Below are 21,621 nucleotides of genomic sequence, written 5' to 3' on the forward strand. Positions count from 1 at the left end.
AGAGACAGAGATAGGGAAACAGCAAGGTCAACAGGGAGACACCAGGAAAGTCCAGGATGCAGCCAGAGGGCGGTGGACACAGAATCCAAGGCGAGGACAGGCAGGAAAAGCAGATGGGGTGGGGGTGGAGGGAGGACAAAGAAGGGGACACAGTGTGAGCGCCCCTCTGCAGGCACGGGCACAACTCCCTCCAGCCAGCCCCCTTCTCCATGGAGCCCACTCAGGCAACCCCCAAGCCTCATATCCCCCAAAACCCCATCCTCCCCTCAAACGCTCCTGACCTAAAGGACCACAGAAATTGGTGTTGTTAACTTTCTCCTCTCCTTTCTGCAGCCCCAACCTGGGGGTGCTGGGGAAATGACATGGAAACTGCACATGTGAGTTTTTGGCTCAGTGTAGACTTGGGTGAAATAACTGGTTAATTACCAGGTCCTGGGGTGCATCACAAAACCCAGCAACCTTCCCCAGAAATGATGGGCCAACCAGGGTCTTTCTTTTCTTTCTTTTCTTTTTTTTGGGGAGGGGAAGTCTTGCTATGTTGCCCAGGCTGGTCTCGAACTCCTGGCCTCAAGTGATCCTCTGGCCTCAGCCTCCCAAAGCACTAGGATTACAGGCATGTGCCACGGCAACTGGCTCTGACAACCAAGCTCTACGAATGAGCAGCAGGGACACTCCTGTAAGGCCTGATACCCTCAGGGACCCTGTGAGTTCACAGCCCAATTCTGACACTGAGTCCCTGCCTCCTGCCCCTGCCCCTATCCACAGGCTGAGACCACCCGGACTTGGCCTCCCTCGAGCACCCAGTGGACCCTCTGCAGCGCAGAACATCTAAGGAAGAAGACTTAGGAGGAGGAGGGGAGGAGTGTAGGGACCACCTCTTCCTCTTCCAGATAAGCAGGTCACCCTTCCTCTTGGCCAGCCCGCACAGATTAGGGAGAGGGCTGAAGGAGGCTGCCCCACCGCCTGCAGACCAGACACTTGCAAAGGGAGTAAAGCAAAGACTCAGGGTGGTGGACCAGGGCTGAAACCGAGTCCTGCTCTTCCTGCTCCAGCAGCAAAGTGGAGGCTTCCCAAAAACAAAACACAGGCTTCCCCACCCAGGAGCTGGGCCACAAGTCAGATGGTCTCATCTGTGGCATCAGCTTGAAACTCCCTCAGAATCTCAATTTCTCTCCTGCATCCAGTCTGGGACTGTGGTGCTGGAGAGGCTGTCCTGCCCTCGTCAGAATCCCAGAGTCCCAGCTACCCTGTGACCCCCAGAAGCAGCCGGTGGTGCAGGTTGTACTAGTGGGTCTCTGCTCCCAGTCTCTTCTCTGTGCCAGCCCTGGTGGCCTACTGGGATGGCACAGAGAGCTTTTCTTTTGGTTGCAGAACAGCCTGGAACATGACATGCTAGATCAATGTCCATACACATCCACAGAAATAAATGAATGTTCCCTCTGATGTGACTCATGTCTCGGGGACAACAGGTTCGCCCATCTAGGGTGTGAGCTGACACACACTTCACTCCCTCTGACCTGGAACGTGTGGGGCTTCTAACTGCGATTTCAGGTTTTACGATTAAATGCAAGTGATGCCTGTGGGTTACTGCACATTTTAGAAAAGTGTCTTAACATGAAAAAGAGAGGGAGAGACAGAGAGTGAGGGAGGGAGGAGGGGGGAGAACAATGGAGAAAAATGGTTTGGTGGGGGAGGAATAAACTCAGAAGGGACTGACAAGGCAGGCAAAGATATAATTAATATTCCCAGAGGGGTAAGAGAAAAATATATCCATGAAACAAGTACAGGATGCTGTTAAGTAAAAGTGACCATTAGAGAGTGAGGAAATGCTCTTAAAATGTGAATATGTAATAGCCAGAGTAAAACAATTCCATGTAAGGACTGGAAGATAAAGTTAAGCAGATATTGGCCGGGCACGGTGGCTGACGCCTGTAATCCCAGCACTTTGGGAGGCCGAGGCGGGCGGATCACGAGGTCAAGAGTCTAGCCTGGCCAACATGGTGAAACCCCATCTTTACTAAAAATTCAAAAGTTAGCCGGGTATGGTGGCGGGCGCCTGCAGTCTTAGCTACTCGGGAGGCTGAGGCAGGAGAATCGCTTGAACCCAGGAGGCAGAGCTTGCAGTGAGCCAAGATCATGCCACTGCACTCCAGCCTGGCGACAGAGAGAGACTCCGTCTCAAAAAAAAAAAAAAAGTAAAGCAGATATCCCAGAAAATGGAACACAGGCAGCTGCAAAGATGGGAAATGAAAGAGAATAAAATGTTAGAGGATGAATTAAGATGAAGCAGGGTTGTCACCTGATCAAGAGACAGTTCAAAAACAGAGGAAGAGATGATCAAATAATGAAGAAAAATCTAAGGTTGAAAGATGAGTTTCCAGTTTAAAGGTGGTCAGGTGCAGTGGCTCATGCCTGTAATCTCAGCATTTTGGGAGGCTGAGGCAGGAGGATCACTTGAGACTGGGGATTCAAGGCTGTAGTGAGCATGATCTCACCACGGCACTTCAGCCTGGGTGACAGAGTAAGACTCTCTCTTAAAATACATAAATAATTTTTAAAAATAAATAGGCCCACCGGGCATGGTGGTACCTTCCTGTAACCCCAGCACTTTGGGAGGCTGAGGTAGGTGGATCACTTGAGGTCAGGAGTTGGAGACCAGCCTGACCAACATGATGAAACCCCATCTCTACAAAAAATTTAAAAAAAATAGCTGGGTGTGGTGGCAGGCACCTATAATCCCAGCTACTGGGGAGGCTGAGGCAGGAGAGTCGCTTGAACCCAGTAAGCAGAGGTGTGAACTGAGATCACACCACTGCACTCCAGCCTGGGCAACAGAGCAAGACTCCATCTCAAAAATAAATAAATAAATAGGCTGGACAAAATGGCTCATGCCTCTAATCCCAGCACTTTTGGGAGGCTGAGGTGGGAGGATCACTTGAGCCCAAGAGGTTGAGAGCAGCTTGGACAATAGAGCAAGACCCCATTGCTACAAAAAATTTAAAATTAGCCAGGCATGATGGCTCACACCTGTGGACCCAGTTATTCAGGATGCTGAGGTAGGAGGATCATTTGAGCCCAGGAGGTCAAGGCTGCAGTGAGGTATGATCGTGACACTGCACTCCAGCCTGGACAACAGAGCGAGACCCCAGCTCTAAAAAAATGGGGGTGAGACATCAAGTCCTCAGCTCAATGAATGAAAAAGACACTGAAGGCTCATTGTGAAATTTCAGAGCACCAAGAATAAAGAGAAAATCCTAAAAAGCGTCCAGTGGAAAGCCAGATGTCATACAAAGGTTCAAGAATCCAAGCAGCTTTGGGTTTGAAAAACTAGCAGACAATAGAGCAAGGCTTTCAAAGTTCCAAGGAAAAGTTTTTTTCTGTTTGTTTGTTTGTTTTTGAGACAGAGTCTTGCTCTGTCGCCCAGGCTGGAGTGCAGTAGCACAATCTCGGCTGACTGCAAGCTCTGCCTCCCGGGTTCATACCATTCTCCTGCCTCAGCCTCCTGAGTAGCTGGGACTACAGGCGCCCGCCACCTCGCCCGGCTAGTTTTTTTTTGTATTTTTAGTAGAGACAGGGTTTCACCATGGTCTCAATCTCCTGACCTTGTGATCCGCCTACATCAGCCTCCCAAAGTGCTGGGATTACAGGTGTGAGCCACCATGCCTGGCCTCAAGGAAAAGTTAATTCAGCTAGAATTGCTAAATATCAAAACATCAAGCATGAAGGTGCAATAAAGATATAATCAGGGCCAGGCTCGGTGGCTCACGCCTGTAATCCCAGCATTTTGGGAGGCCGAGGCAGGCAGATCACCTGAGGTTAGGAGTTTGAGACCAGCCTGACCAACATGGAAAAACCCCATCTCTACTAAAAATACAACATTATCTGGGTGTGGTAGTGCATGCCTGTAATCCCAGCTACTCGGGAGGCTAAGACAGGAGAATTGCTTGAACCCGGGAGGTGGAGGTTGCAGTAAGCCGAGATTGTGCCACTGCACTCCAGCCTGGGCAACAGAGTGAAACTCAGTCTCAAAAAAAAAAAAAAAAAAAAAAAAAGGCCAGGCGCGGTGGCTCAAGCCTGTAATCCCAGCACTTTGGAGGCCGAGACGGGCGGATCACAAAGTCAGGAGATCGAGACCATCCTGGCTAACACGGTGAAACCCCGTCTCTACTAAAAAGTACAAAAAACTAGCCGGGCGAGGTGGCGGGCGCCTGTAGTCCCAGCTACTCGGGAGGCTGAGGCAGGAGAATGGCGGAAACCCAGGAGGCGGAGCTTGCAGTGAGCTGAGATCAGGCCACTGCACTACAGCCCGGGGAACAGAGCGAGACTCCGTCTCAAAAAAAAAAAAAAAAAAAGATATAATCAGACGTTTGAGGACTCCAAAACTTGACTTCCCATATACCCTTTCTCAGAAAGCTACTGGAGGATGTGTTCCATTCAAACGAGGAGATAAATCAAAAAAGGATGGTGTAGGATTCAGGAAATGTGATCTAACCTAGCTGAAAGAGAAAAGGGGTCCTCCAAATGAGGATGAGGAGGACGCTGGAAGACAGCTAGACAAAAGGACCCAGGGTATGGAGGGGAGCTCCACCCAGATCAGAGATGACCTAATATGTATGGAAAGTCCCATTGAGTTGGTTTTAAATTTTGTTGGGGAGCATGGGAAGAATTTTTGTTTGGCAGCTATCAACTCCTGGAAAATCAAAGAGTTGTACAGGAAAGGAAATGCAGTCCTAGTACTCTACATGGCTCATCTGTGGACCATGTTTGCCAAAAGCATAATAATGTTAATTACTAAATGCTAATTTAGGCAACAGACTGTATTTGTAATTATACTGAGAGACTGACAGAGAGGGAGGGTATGGCTATGAATCCAAAAAGATGGCAAAGGAAAACCTGAAGGGTGAACAGTGTACCAAGGAGCCTTTTATGTGTGAAAGGAGAGGCAAGAACCTATGTTTATACTTTATCTGCATAAAGAAACATGGAAGGAAATGCAAAAAAACTGAATTGACCTCTCACTTCTTTGGCACTCGGCCACCCCGTGAGGATTACGGGAGAGGACCCAGTCCTCCATTCTTTCAAAGGGAAAGCTGAGTCAAAACTCAACCGGGGCCTTGAAATTCCAAGGGAGGCCCTCTCGTTCACCTGTTGTAATGTTTAATTCATTCACTCACTCATTTATTCATTTACTTAGCAATTTACTCACAAATTCATCCTACATTTACAGTAGGGACAGAAATACAAATGCTCCTCAGAAAGTTCACAAGATCTTTGTGTCAAGAGCTTTACGTGTATGTGGTCACTCAATTCTTAACAATAATTCTTGTTTTGTTTTAAGACAGGGTCTTGCTCTGTCGCCCAGGCTGGAGTGCAGTGGTGCAATCACAACTCACTGCAGCCTTGAACTCCTGGGCTCAAGCAGTCCTCCCGCCTTAGCCTCCCAAGTAGGTGGGACCATGGGTGCATACCACCACATCTGGCTAAAAAAAAAAAAAAAAAAAAACAGCCAGGCACGGTGGCTCATGCCTGTAATCCCAGCACTTTGGTAGGCCAAGGCAGGTGGATCACCAGAGGTCAGGAGTTTGAGACCAGCCTGACCAACATGGAGAAACCTTGTCTGTACTAAAAATACAAAATCAGTCAGGAATGGTGGTGCATGCCTGTAATCCCAGCTACTAGGAGGGCTGAGGCAGGAGAATTGCTTGAACCTGGGAGGCGGAAGTTGTGGTGAGCTGAGATTGTGCCATTGCACTCCAGCCTGGGCAACAAGAGCAAAACTCTGTCTAAAAAAACAAACAAACAAACAAAAAAAACAGGCCAGGCGCGGTGCCTCATGCCTGTAATCCCAGCACTTTGGGAGGCCGAGGCGGACGGATCATGAGGTCAGGAGATCGAGACCATCTTAGCTAACACGGTGAAACCCTGTCTCTACTAAAAATACAAAAAATTAGCTGGGCATGGTGGCGGGTGCCTGTAGTCCTACCTACTCAGGAGGCTGAGGCAGGAGAATGGTGTGAACCTGGGAAGAGGAGCTTGCAGTGAGACGAGATCAGGCCACTGCACTCCAGCCTGGGTGACAGAGCAAGACTCTGTCTCAAAAACAAAAACAAAAACATATATATAAGTTTTTTGTTTGTTTGTTTGTAGAAATGTGGTCTCACTATGTTGTCCAGGCTGGTCTCTAACTCCTGGGTTCAAGCAATCCTCTAGCCTCGGCTTCCCAAGGTGCTGGGGCTACAGGCATGAATCACAGTACCCAGCCTCAATCCTTACAATAATTCTGTAAGGCAGGGAGTTTTCTCCTTATTTACTCAGAGAATGTGAGCCACCCCGCAAGCTTTCCCAGCCAGTCCCAAAAGGGCAGCCCAGAAACCAGAGTCCACTGGCCTAGATGGGGGAGGGAGGTAGGATGCAGATAGTCCCTTTCCCACCCCACCTCCCAGGCTCCAATCTGATGCCTAATGGGGACCCCAGAGGCAGAGGCTGGGGGAGGGGCCGGGCCAGGCAGAGTCTGAAAAAACTTCGCGTTTTGTCGATCGCAGCAAAAAGAGGCTCTGCTGCCCCTCTTCCCGGCGTTCAATCTAATTACAGCTCCTCACAGCTCAGATCGATCCAGTCGGAGCTGTTTACCGCGAGCAGCTTGGTCATCGCTCCCATCCCCCACGGCCGCCGACAGAGGTGTGAGTCGGAGTAGGGGGGCCGCCTGGAAGCCCCCTCCGTGCGTCCCCTGCCCATCACCATCGCCACCTCACCCCTGCCAGCACCCCAGCCGACATCAGGGTCACCCCCACGCCAGCCCTAAAGGCCACCCCTGTGCCAACCCCAGAGGCCGCGGTGGTTCTGGGCCCCTTGGGTGGAAGTGAAAACCGAGGCTTGGAGAGAAGGACTGACGGGGCTCAGAGTGGGGACGGGGGAGCCAGAATGAAGCCCTGGACTTGGCCCTGGTACCAACCACCAGCCTCATGCTGCCAGAGCCCGCCATTGCCACCTCTGCCACACAACCTCCACCAGCCTCCAGTGAGGCCTCCACCTCCGTCCTCTCCTCCACCATCACTCCTGCACCAGCAATGTCAGTGCTATCCCACCACACCCTCCCTATCACCTCCAACTCCAGCACCTCCTCCTCCACCACCATCTCCAGCACCTCCACTTCCTCCTCCATCACCTCTTCCTCCACCTCCTCCACCTCCACCTCCATCACCTCCACCTCCATCACCTCCACCTCCAGCACCTCTACCGCCATCACCTCTACCTCTAGCACCTCCTCCATCACCTCCACCTCCACCTCCACAACCTTCACCTCCATCACCTCCACCTCCATCACCTCCACCTCCATCACCTCCATCACCTCCACCTCCATCACCTCCACCTCCATCACCTCTACCTCCATCACCTCTTCTTCCACCACCTCCACCTCCATCACCTCCACCACCATCTCCACCTCCACCTCCAGCACCTCCACCTCCACCTCCACAACCTCCACCTCCACAACCTCCACCTCCATCACCTCCACCTCCATCACCATCACCTCCACCTCCAGCACCTCCTCCAGTACCTCTTCTTCCACCCCCTCCACCTCTACAACCTCCACCACCACCTCCATCACCTCCACCTCCACCTCCATTACCTCCACCTCCAGCACCTCCTCCTCCATCACCTCCACCTCCATCACCTCCACCTCCACCTCCATCACCTCCACCTCCACCTCCATCACCTCCACCTCCACCTCCATTACCTCCACCTCCACACCTCCTCCTCCATCACCTCCACCTCCATCACCTCCACCTCCACCTCCAGCACCTCCACCTCCACCTCCACAACCTCCACCTCCATCACCTCCACCTCCAGCACCTCCACCTCCACCTCCACAACCTTCACCTCCATCACCTCCACCTCCAGCACCTCCACCTCCAGCACCTCTACCTCCAGCACCTCTTCTTCCACCACCTCCACCTCCACCTCCACGACCTCCACCTCCAGCACCTCCTCCTCTATCACGTCCACCTCCACTTCTACTACCTCCATCTCTAGCACCTCCTCCTCCATCACCTCCACCTCCTCCTCCATCACCTCCACCTCCACCTCCATCACCTCCACCTCCAGCACCTCCTCCTCCACCTCCATTACCTCCACCTCCATCACCTCCTCCTCCACCACCATCTCCAGCACCTCCACTTCCTCCTCCATCACCTCTTCTTCCACCTCCTCCACCTCCACCTCCATCACCTCTACCTCCATCACATCTTCTTCCACCACCGCCACCTCCACCACCTCCACCACCATCTCCAGCACCTCCACCTCCTCCTCCATCACCTCTTCTTCCACCACCGCCACCTCCACCACCTCCACCACCATCTCCAGCACCTCCACCTCCTCCTCCATCACCTCTTCTTCCACCACCTCCACCTCCATCACCTCTACCTCTAGCACCTCCTCCATCACCTCCACCTCCACCTCCACAACCTTCACCTCCATCACCTCCACCTCCAGCACCTCTTCTTCCACCACCTCCACCTCCACAACCTCCACCTCCACAACCTCCACCTCCATCACCTCCACCTCCAGCACCTCCACTTCCACAACCTCCACCTCCATCACCTCCACCTCCAGCACCTCCACCTCCAGCACCTCCACCTCCATCACCTCCACCTCCACCTCCACAACCTTCACCTCCATCACCTCCACCTCCAGCACCTCCAACTCCTCCTCCATCACCTCTACCTCCCCACCTCTTCTTCCACCACCTCCACCTCCATCACCTCCACCTCCAGCACCTCCTCCTCCAGCACCTCCTCGTCCATCACCTCTTCTTCCACCACCTCCACCTCCATCACCTTTACCTCCACAACCTCCACCTCCATCACCTCCACCTCCAGCACCTCCTCGTCCATCACCTCTTCTTCCACCACCTCCACCTCCACCTCCATCACCTCCTCCTCCAGCACCTCCTCCTCCATCACCTCCACCTCCACCTCCATCACCACCTCCCCTCCATCACTCCTCCCATCCCTCCACCTCCCCTCCATCACCTCCACCTCCATCACCTCACCTCCAGCCCTCCTCCTCCATCACCTCCACCTCCACCTCCACCTCCAGCACACCTCCTCCTCCATCCCTCCACCTCCAACCTCCATCACCTCCACCTCCATCACCTCCTCCTCCATCACCTCCACCTCCACCTCCATCACCTCCACCTCCATCACCTCCTCCTCCATCACCTCCACCTCCACCTCCATCACCTCCACCTCCATCACCTCCACCTCCAGCACCTCCTCCTCCATCACCTCCACCTCCACCTCCATCACCTCCACCTCCACCTCCATCACCTCCACCTCCATCACCTCCACCTCCATCACCTCCACCTCCAGCACCTCCTCCTCCAGTACCTCTTCTTCCACCCCCTCCACCTCTACAACCTCCACCACCACCTCCATCACCTCCACCTCCACCTCCATTACCTCCACCTCCAGCACCTCCTCCTCCATCACCTCCACCTCCATCACCTCCACCTCCACCTCCATCACCTCCACCTCCACCTCCATTACCTCCACCTCCAGCACCTCCTCCTCCATCACCTCCACCTCAACCTCCATTACCTCCACCTCCAGCACTTCCTCCTCCATCACCTCCACCTCCATTACCTCCACCTCCACCTCCACCTCCATTACCTCCACCTCCAGCACCTCCACCTCCTCCTCCATCACCTCTACCTCCACCTCCATTACCTCCACCTCCAGCACCTCCACCTCCACCTCTATCACCTCTACCTCTACCTCCATTACCTCCACCTCCATCACCTCCACCTCCTCCTCCATCACCTCTACCTCCACCTCCATTACCTCCACCTCCAGCACCTCCTCCTCTATCACGTCCACCTCCACTTCTACTACCTCCATCTCTAGCACCTCCTCCTCCACCTCCAGCACTTCCACCACTTCCACCACCTTCACCATCACCTCCACCTACACTTCCACTTCCATTACCTCCACCTCCATCACCTCTACCTCCATCACCTCCACCACCTCCACCTACTCCGCCACCTCCACCTCCACCATCACCTCCACCACCTTCACCTCCATTATCTTCACCTCCAGCACTTCTATCTCCACCTCCTCCACCTCCATCAACTCCACTTCTACCTCCATTACCTCCACCTCCACCTGCAACACCTCCACCACCTCCACCTCCACCTCCACCAACTCCATCTCCTCCACCATCACCTCCACCCCCTCCACCATCACCTCCTCCACCCTTGCCTCCACCTCCACCACTCTCACCTCCCACCACCTCCACCTCCTCCACCTCCACCATCCCCACCTCCACCACCTCCACCCCCTCCACTTCCACCACCCTCACCTCCACCACCTCCTCCACCTCCATCTCCACCACCTCCACCTCCATCACTTCCATCATCACCTCCACCTCCACCTCCATCACCTTAACCTCCACCAGCCCCATCACCTCTACCTCTATCACCTCCGCCTCCACCACCTCTGCCCCCATCACCCTACCTCTATCACTTCCACCTCTACCACCTCCATCACCTCCACTCCCACCACCTCCACCACCTCCTCTTCCATCACCTCCACCTTCCACCCCCATCACCTCCACCTTCCACCTCCCCACACCTCCTCCATTACCTTTTTTTTACTCACCCCCTCCTGTTTTCTTCACCTCCCCCTGATTTCCTTCATTATCCTTATCAACACAGCTGAACCCCATCCTGGGATTCTCCTAGTGCGTGGCCAGCACTGGATACTCAGCCCCGGGTTCCATCACCAGTGGCTGCCGACCTGCGGTCGGGGGGATAGAGAGTGGTCCCCAACACAGACCTCGGCCACCAAGCTGGAGGAGGAGTGGGGCAGGGCCAGGCTGTCAGGCTTGCTCAGGGACCCCAGGCGAGTCCCGTTCCCTTGGAGGCCTCAGTCCCTTCCTTTGTAAAGACAGTGCGCCCCCTTCAGGCACGTCCCGGTGCAGGCCAGTCCTCCCTGGGCTCCTGAGCTTTTCCAGGCCCTTCCCTCTCCCCACCCACCACCACCGCCTCTCTGTCCTGCCTCCTGCCCTGGCCTCACTCACTCAGCTCCGCCTCCCTGGCAGGGTCCAGCCTGGGGCCTCTGCACGATGGTTCTCTGCCTGGTTGCTCTTCCCCAGGTCCCTTCCTGCCCCCCTCAGCTCCTTCTAGTCTCTGCTTAGATATCTCCTTCCCTGTGTGGCTACCCAGACACCCCTTGTCCAATCCCGCAACTATCCCTGTCACCCCTGCCACATCTCTTCTTCTTTTTACAACAGTTCACCCGCTCTGTTCAGGGCTCCCACTGAGTGAGGGTTTGGGTCCTGACAGGATGTCCACTCCCTGCAGCCAGCCCTGCACCTCCTCCAGGACCCTGGGGACTGAGGCCCTGGTTCCAGGAGCAGTCACCCCCGAGAGGCTCTGATCTGAGAACTCCAGGTATCCCACCCATCCTTTCTCCCCAACGGTTATCAGTCTTTTTGGAATCTAAGGATGAGGATGACCTGGGGCTGGTTCCTGGGAGGTCCCCGAGACCCTGGGAGGATATAAAAGATCAACTAGAAGATAGGGAGACCCCACGCCCACATCTGAGCCCATGCACAGGGCGCCCAGCAAACGCAGTCATGGTGGCTTTACCGTAGCGTCCAGCCTCCCGCCCCAGGGCACCGTCCTGGGCCTGCCCCACCGCCCCCAGCACCAACAAGCCGGTCATTTTATTTTCTGGGCAGGTGGGATCAGGAAATCTCCGGGTGCGGGGTCCCGGCAGCGTGGCTGCCCCTTCGCTCAGTCATCCCTGATGTTCCCGCTGTGTCCAGCAGAGGGCAGCCTTCCCTGCCCCAACCCAGGAAAGGGCGGGGGCTGTAGGCTGTGTCTCCTTGGGGGGAAAAGGGGGCTGGACTGGGGGAGACCCTCAAGTTCCGGATGAAGGCATTTCCTGCAGACCCCCCTGGGATTTGGCCCCCACACATCAGCTCTGTCCCACTTCCTGCCTTTCTAAAAGTTGCTGGGGGCAGCCGACCACTGGGTGCCCGAGAGGGTGGTCTGCCCTGCTGCCCTCTTGGGCCCTGCCTGGTGTTGGACCATGTTAGCCTCAGTTTCCCCAACTGTAAGATGGTCTTGATCATGGCTGGGCTGTGGGGAAGGGTTTAGCCAGAAAAGTCTTGAATGAAGACAGCAGGGCTGACACGAGGCTCCCAGCTCCCATCTGGGGGTCCCTGAGAGGGGCTGGGCTCTGGGCGACACTTGCCTTCCAACCATAAAGTTTCTCCTTCCCTCAAGGAAGTCCTTGAGACTTAGGTTTTCTCTCAGGATCTTCCTGGAGAGGGGAGAAATGGAGAAACTGGGGCCACGAGTAGAAAGTTGGCCAGAGAACTCCTACACATTCCTCAAGGCCCAGGAGCAATGGCCCCTCCCCAGGAAGTCCCTCCCTCCCTCCCCCGCAGCAGAGCCCGAGGTCCCTCCTCTGGGACTCCCAGCGGCCACTGTTCCTCCTTTTAGCCTCTTGGGGCTTGAGATCTTTCTGTTGCCCAGCACAGAGTGGAGGTACAGGCAGTGGCTGAGTGGTTGTGCAGTGACTACCACGTTCCTGAGTTGTCCCACACGAGGGTGGTGGAGCGTGGGGGGTCTCAGCCCAGACTGCAAGACTCTGTTGGGGAAGACCAGCAGCCACTGCCCTGGAGCGTCGAGTGGGACTGTGGGGCTCCCCGAGCGCCCTCAGCAGGAAGCCAGTAGCTGAGCAGGGGCCCTGGATTCACTCATTGCTGGGGCCCACTCGTCAACCCCCATTACCTTCCAAGAGTGGACCAGCCCCTCTACTCCTCCTCCTCACCCCTCCTTTCCCCATCATCCTCCAAGAGGGGACCAGCCCCTCTCCTCCTCACCCCTCCTCTTCTACTCACCCTCCCTCTCTCTCCCCTCTCTGCTCTTTTCTTTTCCTCCCTTTCCTTCCTTCCCTTTCTTTGCCTCCCTCCCCTCTTCCCCTTCCTTCCCTCACTTCCCTCCCTTCCCTCTCCCCCACTTCCCCCTCTCCCCCCCTTCCCCCCTCCCGCTTCATCCTCTTGTTCATCCGGAGGCCTTTGGAGGGGCTGGGCTTATAATGGGGGAGCCTCCAGGATGCAGCTTCCGCCTTCTCCCGGGGGGGGGGGGGGGGGGGGCCCATGGGTGCCTCTGCACGTGCCTGACATTGGCCGCATGCGGGCTGAAGGTGCCAGCCTCTGTCCACTGTCGAGTGTGCCCGCGTGGGGCTGCCTGAGGCTTCCCAAATGTCCCGGCGGGATGGAGGGTGAAGCCTGAGCGAGGTACTGCACAGGCGCTCAGCCACAATGCGGGGGCGGCAGCCCTGCACATCCAAACCGCACCGCAGTGAGGAGCTGAGAAACCTATGACTGTTAGCAGAGCTGTCCCTGTTCTGGGCGGGAAAACAGGAGTCAGCCTGTGGGAGCCTGGACGGACGGTGGATGGGGCAATGGATCTCGGTGTGACATCCGTGTGTGGGATGCAGCAGGGTCGCGGTGTGGACGTGGACGTGAGACGTGAGGGTTGTGGGGTGTGCAGGCTCTTGGGGTGAGTGCAGCTGTCACCCCGCAGAAGCCTGCGGTGTGGGATACGCATCCATGTCCGCCCAGCCCCAGGGTGGCTCCTCTCTGCCTCCCCCTGCTCCCCTCACTACTGCGCCAACGGTGATGCGGGTGGGCTCCGTGGGCTGAGTGGCCTCGAACGCACACCCTGGCGTCTCTGGACATCAGCTTCCTACTTTATCAAGCCGACGCGGTGACCCAGAGCCCTGTGTCCTCACCAGGCAGCAGTCCTGAGAGTCATGAAGGAGTGAACGCCAAAGCGTGGACCTGCAACCCACTCATCCATTCCACATTAAGGGAGCCGCTACTGGATAAGGCCAGAGAGAGGCAGCTCTAGGAACTGGCCTCCGTTCACAGTCACAGGGCAGCGTGAAGCTGCGGCTGCCTGGGACTCCATTCCCCAATGAGGAGGCCAGCTCTGCTCTGAGTCCAGGAAAGCAGGAGGGAGGACGCCTTTGGGTGGGTACTGGAGTGGAGGCGCGGGCCCCACTGGGCTCTGTGAGGCCTCCGAGTGGATACACAGCTGGCTGGGAGGGAGGATGGACCAGAAGACCAGGCTCAGGCATCCGGACAGCTGCAGGGAGGGTCCCTGAAGCCCAGTGGATGTCGGCAGTGCTGGGGGCTGGCATGGCAGGAGAGGCCCAAGCCAGGGTGGCGCCAGGAGGAGGGGGACGTGGAGGCTCCTGGGGGTTTCCAAGGTCCAAGGAGATCAAAGAGCAACTAGGGGAGATGGAGACCAGCTGGGCGGTGCCCAAAGGGAGAAGAAGAAATGGCCTCCGGATGCAGCAATGGGCGATTCAAGTGACCGTCCCCTGTCCCTCTGTACCCGACTCTCTGTACAGTGCCCCAAACCACCAAGTCACGTGAGTCTACCCCGCGGTGTGCCCGTTCCCCTGTGTCCTGGAGCCGGATGCCCTCTCCCTCCAGCCACCTCTGGCGCTCAGCCTCGGCTTCGTGGAGGAGACAATTCAATACGGAGCCCGGTCTCCGGCTGGGATGATGACCCGTTTCCTTAGCGACGCATCCTGCCCCCACCACCAGCTGCCCAGCCCCAGATATGGGGTGCACTGATGGCCCCCACCATGCTGGTGTCTTGTCCCCCTATGCATCCCCCCCACGGCCTCTCCAGACCCGAGTCAGTGGGTGACTTGCCCAAGGTCACATGTCCAGTAACTGTGGGGGCCTGGGTCACATATCTACACCCTCTGTCTACACCCTGTACCCCTGGGGGAGCTGGCAAATTGAGTCACATGGGTGGGAGGCACTGAAACCTTCTCCAAGGAGACGGGGCTGAGTCATGCCCCAGGCGTGGACCCCCAGAGGCCTCCCCAGCCCCTCATCTGGCCCCACTCCATTCCCGCTACCCCTCCACTCTGGGTGGCTTACCCTCCCCAAGCCTGCCCTGCCTGCATCTCACACGGCATCGGAGCTCACCTTGGCCTCGGCAGGCGCCCAGCCTTGGGAGGGGTCCCCGCCCGCCTCCCTTTTGTCCCCACCCCTCTCCCTCCAGCTTTCCCTGCCAGCCTCCCCTGATGGGATTTTAATGACTGCATTTTCAAATGAGTTCTGAGCCTTTCAAAGATTCAACCGGGAAACGCGTTTCCACTTGGACTCTCGGGCTGTCCCTCCCTCGTGGCTCCATCTGGAGGCTGGGCCGCCATGGGGTGGGGGCATGGGGGTGTCAGGGGGCACCTCTCACCCTTGGTCATTCAGCCACGGAGACCCACCCCATTCAGGCACCTTCAAGCGGGGCAAATCGAGTGGGCAAACACACACACGCACAAGGCGTTGATTTAAAAAAAAAAAAATGTGATGGAGACGCAGAGCCTGCAGTAGGAAATGGATGTGAAGAAGATGACAGGAAAGGAATCAGTGATAAGAAGCGGCTGAAGCGGCCACCCAGAAAGGGGCTGGGGAGGCTGACCCAACGTTTCAATTATTGGGAAATTAATCCACAGATAAACTCACACTCGTAAAATAATCCGCCCCGGACGTATTCATTGCAGCTGCTATGGCGACCGCTAATGACTGGGAACAGCCTAAATGTCAGCCGGGCGGGAAGTGCTTCAGGAAAGCCTGAAACCACCACTGAATCAGAGAGTACTAGGCGGCCGGAAAAAATGACCAGGGCGCGCGCTTCACCGATCTGAGCAAGGGGAAGAATCACGGACCATCTGGAGCTCCCCTTTCTGCAATAAATAAATAAATAAATAAATAAAACTTATTCCTGGAGCCTTTTGCAAGGAGAAATACAAACTGTGATTTGTAGAAGGGAGGGCAATGGAAGGCCCCTCATCTTGCATTTAAATTCAGAACGTGGAGAATGTGTTAACTCTTGTAAAATCATGTAGATTTATTTATTTATTTATTTATTTAGAGACAGGGTCTGCCTATGTTGCCCAGGCTGGAATGAAGTGAAACAGTCATGTCTCACTGCAGCCTCGATCTCCCTTGCTCAAGAGATCCTCCTGGCTCAGCCTCCTGAGTAGCTGGGGCCACAGGTGTACACCACCACATCCGGCTAATGTTTTTTTTTTTTTTTTTTTGAGTTGGAGTCTCTCTCTGTCACCCAGGCTGCTGGAGTGCAATAGTGCAATCTCGGCTCACTGCAACCTCTGCCTCCTGGGTCCAAGCGATTCTCCTGCCTCAGCCTCCCGAGTAGCTGGGATTACAGGCACCCGCCACCACGCCCTGCTAATTTTTGTATTTTTAGTGGACATGAGGTTTTGTTGTTTTGGCCAGGCTGGTCTCAAACTCCTGGCCTCAGATGATCCGCCCACCTCGGCCTCCCACAGTGCTGAGATTATAGGCGTGAGCCATCGCGCCCGGCCACATCCAGCTAATTAAAAAAATTTTTTTGTAAAGATGGAGTCTTCCTGTTGCCCAGGCTGGCCTGGAACTCCTGGCCTCAAGCGATCCTCTTACCTTGCCTCCCAAAGTGCTGGGACTACAGGCGTGAGCCTCCCTGCCTGGCCAAAAGAATGTAGAATTTTTTAAGGAACCAGGGAGCAAAACCAAGGGAGGCGGAGGAGGGGAGGAGGAGCGTGTCCTGTGTTGAGCGCAACCTGGACGGCCGCGGTTCTGGGGCGCCGGATAGGGAAGAAGGCCACTCGCGCCTGGTGGGGCGTGGTTTCCCCGGGGGTGGGATGCGGGGCGCCTGCTGGGGGCTGCGCTTTCCTGCGGAGCCCCCGCCAGTGACCCTGAGGCTCCGAGGCCGCGGGCGCGTGGTCCCGGGTCCCGGGTCTCCTGGTGCCGGGGCACGTGCGTCCAGGTCCTGCCAGGCTCTTGGGGGCTGGGCGCGCTCGGGAATCCACACACCCGCCAAGGACCCACGTGCGGAACGCGGCGGACCCAGCCCGACTCCGCAGCTTCCTGGGTGCTGCGGGACGGCGTTTGCTGGGTGACGGAAAGTGAGGCACAGTCATCCCCCCAGCAGGCCCTCGGACGGGAAAGGGCGCTTGGAAACGCGTGGACTCCTGCTGCCCCGCAACTAGCGTTCCCCACGCACGCATCCCACTCCCTGAGGGTCGGCTCAACCTTCCCAAAGCCCCAGCTCCAGGGAGGAGAGCCCAGGAGCATCTGTCCCGACTCCCAAAGAGGAGGGCAGGAGGGCAGGACGGCTGGGGTCGCAGCTGGGGGGCGCACGGAAGGCACGAAGGACCCCCAGTCGCCAGCACGAGAGTCTCCGGACAACGCAGCCGCTGCGTCCAGGGAGAGATGGGGCTTCATCCAGATGTCCCCGCACCCCACTTTAGGGCGTTGCTGGCTCAAGACTCGGCCTGAGGGCGGATGGGGGTCCTGGGTCAGTTTGCAAAGGTCCCTGTGTGAATGGAGGCATCTACACACGTGTCCCTAGGTGCTTCTACACCTGTGACCCGGGCACGCCTCTCCAGCAGCCTGTGCCAGGCACATCTTCGAGTCTCTGTTTTTCTCAGCCGTGAGTCTGTGGCTCTGTGCTGGGAGGGCTCCCCCATCGCCCCCCACATCTACCCACACTCAGGACTCAGGAGGGGTGCCGGTTTCTCAGCCCCTCACATTAGCATCTATTTGGCAGAGGTGAAACTGAGGCCATAGGTGTCCCAGGGCTGCCCAAGGTCAGGTGGGTCTCCCTGGCTCCTGGTCCAGCCCCTCCCCTCCCCCACCAGTGCTTCACTCCCTATTGATCGGGGCCCACATTTAATTAAGAACTTGATTTCAACCAGCACCAGCTCCCCAGGTTAAGTCGGGCTGCCTGCCAGAGACTTACGAAGGCTCAGCCTCCCTCCTAACAGCCGCTCAGGACTTTCCCACCTCCCAGCCTTTGTCCCTGCTGGTCCCACCAGCCAGAAGTCCCCTCCCACATCCACGTGGGAGGCCACAGTCGGATACTGTAGGACACCACAGGAAACCACATTTTAATCTTAGGGCTCTGGGGAGCCACGGGGCAGGGTGCCAACCAGGGGAAAACGAGCTCCAAAGTGGCCATGCAAAGCTCCCTTAGGATGTGGGGAAGATGGCAGCAAGAAGGAGGAGTGGGCTGGGCGCCGTGGTTCACGCCTGTCATCCCAGCACTTCGGGTGGGAGGTGGGTGGATCATCTGAGGTCAGGAGTTCAAGACCAGCTTGGCCAACATGGTGAAACCCCGTCTCTGCTAAAAACACAAAAATTAGCTGGGTGTGGTGGCTTATGCCTGTAATTTCAGCTACTTGGTAGGCTGAGGCAAGAGAATCGCTTGAACCTGAGAGGCAGAGGTTGTACCACTGCACTCCAGCCTGGATGACAAGAGTAAAATTCCATCTCAAAAAAAAAAAAAAAAAAAAAAAAAAGAGGAGGAGTGGAGCTGGGAGGCCATGATGGAGGAGGAGGAGGAGGAGGAGGAGGAGGAGGAGACCACCATAGTGGTTTAGACTAGAGTGGTAATGGTTGTTGGAGAAGCAGCATGGAATGGGAGGGAGATTCAGGGAGAAGAATGAATGGTTCATGATTAGTTCTAGGACTTCAGGCTAAGAGGACTTCACAGCCAAATGCCAGCCCCAGCCCCTCACCACTCAAGAGACTCCCCCAGACTCCTCTGTGATGTAGAGGTGAGCATCCCTGTCTCCCAGGCTACAGAAAGGAATTACTGGGACTGAGGCTGGCGTTGGGAGGGGGAGGTCTTCCGGGACAAGCAGAAGTGGGAATGGTCCTGGGGTCTCTGAGCTGGACTTGATGAAGCTGGGACCTTGCCCTCCCATCCTCTCTGGGAGTCTCCAGTGGTCTCCAGTGAAGAAGACACATGCCTGCAACACCATCACACTTGGAGGAGCTGGGGGGCGGGGAGAAGCCCAGCGCAGGCCTCACCGCCCCTAAAGGATGTGGCTCCTGTGAGGTGGGGAGGCGGAACTGGTCGGTCACCTGGCTCCACCTGAGGATCGGCCAGCAGCTGAGAACGTGGAAAGTGCCACCACCCTCTGGTCCCTTCTCTGTGGTCCTTGACCTCAATACACCTTCAAGCCTTCGTCCCCAAGCACCACTTTCCTGGAATGCTCCCCAATATCTGCTGGAGATCAGGGATCCTGGGCACCCCCAGCCTAGTGTTAGGCCCACCAGACTCAGCGGGGTCGGGGGCGCTGAAACCCCCATGCCCTGGTCCTGTATGGCTCCTCCTGGTGGAAGCTGGCTCCAGATCAGAAGCAGTGTGGGGCTCTGGCAAGCGCCTTTCTCTTTGGCCTCAGCTTGCTGGTCTATAGGGTGGGTATGGGAAGTGCATCCGGTTTAAAAGGTCATTCCGGGCAGGTAAGCTGAGGAGGAGGCAGAGGGCTGTGGGCACCCAGTGGGACCCCTCCCCATCTCCCTCCCCACTCTGCGTGGGAGGCAGGAGCCTGATCCCTGATCCTGGCCCAGGTTCCTAGCTAGGGCTGCTCCTTCCCAGGTCCTGAGGTTTTAAGGGAGGGTGCTGGTTTGGGGTGCCAGTCACCTGGGCCTCACGCACAGCCCCACATGGGTCTGGTTCTCATGGCCCTGGGCACAGTATGGGTCTATCCCCACTCCGTACATCCCTGTGGAAACCTACGGTGTCCCCTTCAGACCCCTGAGCCCCTCTGGCACCTCATACCCCCTCTCCTAGGCGTCATTTCATTCTGCCCATTTCTCAGATAAGAAAACTGAGGCTCAAGCCCTTTTGCCAGGGATCAGCCAGGGACAGAGCCTAGGGGAGGCCCGGGTCTCCAAGCTCCCAACCTTGGTTATCTCTACTGTCTAATGGGGCAGGGCATCTTTTTCTGGGGGTGTTGGTAAGAGGCGTGGAGCCCTTGCAGTGGAAAGTGGAGTTTTTGCAAAAGGCACAGGGGTCTTTACCTCCCTCCCCTCTTCCCCTTCCTTCCCTCCCTTCCCTCTCGTCCTCGTCCTCCTCTCCCCTCATCCCTCCCCTGCATCTAGAGTTTGGGTGGGGGCGTCCAGAGTGCTTGTGGAGGGGTGGACACCTGTCCCTTTGAAGGGGTTCCCGGATTGCCTCTCCCATTTCACCAACAGCCCTTGACGGTGGCAGCGGGTAGCAGGGAGAAGTGGGAGAAGGAGGGCCTGTATGAGCCCCAGTTGGGAAGAGGTTCTGCCTCTTTTTCCTTTCCATGTCCATCCCCTCAGGTGCCCAGTCCCTGGCATCCCCCCTGCTCACCCACCACCAAGCAGAGGTGCCCAGTTCCTGCACCAGGTGTCCTCAGCGTGCAACTCCATACACAGCTCTGGTTTTTGTCCCTAGGACAATTTGTCCTGCTTAAGGGCAAAGCATCCCATCCACCTGCGGGGAGGGGTGGGGGGGTCCTCCCTGCCTCAGTTTCCCCCATGCTGGGCTCCACCATCTCTCAGGGATTCTGGGCTCCTGCCTCCCCATGGTGCCCAAGGAGGAGATGAGGCCCTTCTTCCAACCACCTCCATCTAACTTTGTATTATCTATATACATATTTTTTTCTGATCAGTTACAAAAATACTTTTCCTCTGGAGTTGCAATTTAAACAATATTTGAAGACGGCCGAAGCTATCGACCCAGCGACGGTGATGAATTAGAGACGGTAATTCGAATTCATCGACCGCCCCCACCCCCGCCGAGAAGCCCGCCCGCCCCTCCCCCAGCCCCTCTCCCATAATTACTGTTGGAGACGGCGCCAGGGGAGGGCTTCGACCAGGAGGCAGCTCCAAAATGAGGGACTCAGAGGACCTTGGGGTGGGGTGGGTGAGGCTCCCAGCCCCATGGGAATGGACTTGGGGGCTGCAGGACTCCCAGACGACAGGGGTCCAGGATCTGAAAGTGCCAGACCCAGAATTCGGCCCATCACACGCACATTTTACAGATGGGTAAACTGAGGCACGCAGAACAGGCAGTGGGGCCGGGACTCCGAGGTCTGCGGTGGGATTTCTTGCGTACTTTAGTGAAACATAAAAACCATCCATTCCCCTCTCCCCAGTCCTACCCCATGGGGAAGGAGGAGGGGCTGTGGGAGCTCGGGGCACAGAGGCAGTCTCCAGCACCCAGAGTTTCTCTCCCCTCTCTCTCTTTTTCTTTTTTTTTTTTTTTGGTCTCTCTGCCTCTCTTTTCGTCTCTCCTTCACCTCTATTCCTTTCTGAGCTTCTTTTTCTCTCCTCCCCGTCTGTTTCTCCCGCTCCCGGTCTCTCCCTCCCCACTCTCTGGTTTTGTCTCTCGACTCCTCCCTCTCTCTCCATCTCCCCTTCTCTCTCTCCCTCTCCGTCTGTACCTGCAGGTCTTTCTCCCTGCCTGTCCCCGTCTCTCTCCTGGCCCCGGCGCCCGGCGGGACACTCGGTACCTGCAGAAACGCGTGGCCGGCCAGAGCTGGGCAAGCGCGATGGGAGACCCGGCGCGCGATGGGAGACCCCGGGCGCAAAGTTCTTGGAGGAGGCCTGGGGAGGCCCGGGGAGGCCCGCGGTGTTCGCGGAGCTGGGGATGGGGATGCGAGAGGAGAGAGGGCGGCGAGTTCTCTGCTGCGGGGTTGAAATGATGCAGAGGGGCAGAGTTCTCTTTCGAGCACCAGCGTTGGGGCGTCGCCGTGTTAGGTGGAGATGGGG

General features: G+C 56.6%; 1 protein-coding gene across 1 annotated transcript in view; it reads right to left on the reverse strand.

Moving 5' to 3' along the window:
• The window catches only part of ONECUT3 (one cut homeobox 3), a 31,990-nt gene that overhangs the window by 6,024 nt on the left and 4,345 nt on the right, over positions 1–21,621 (reverse strand). The gene's annotated exons all lie outside the window — the stretch shown is intronic.

This window comes from Trachypithecus francoisi, unplaced genomic scaffold (assembly GCF_009764315.1).
Source record: "Trachypithecus francoisi isolate TF-2019V2 unplaced genomic scaffold, Tfra_2.0 Lachesis_group5, whole genome shotgun sequence".
NCBI lineage: Eukaryota > Metazoa > Chordata > Mammalia > Primates > Cercopithecidae > Trachypithecus > Trachypithecus francoisi.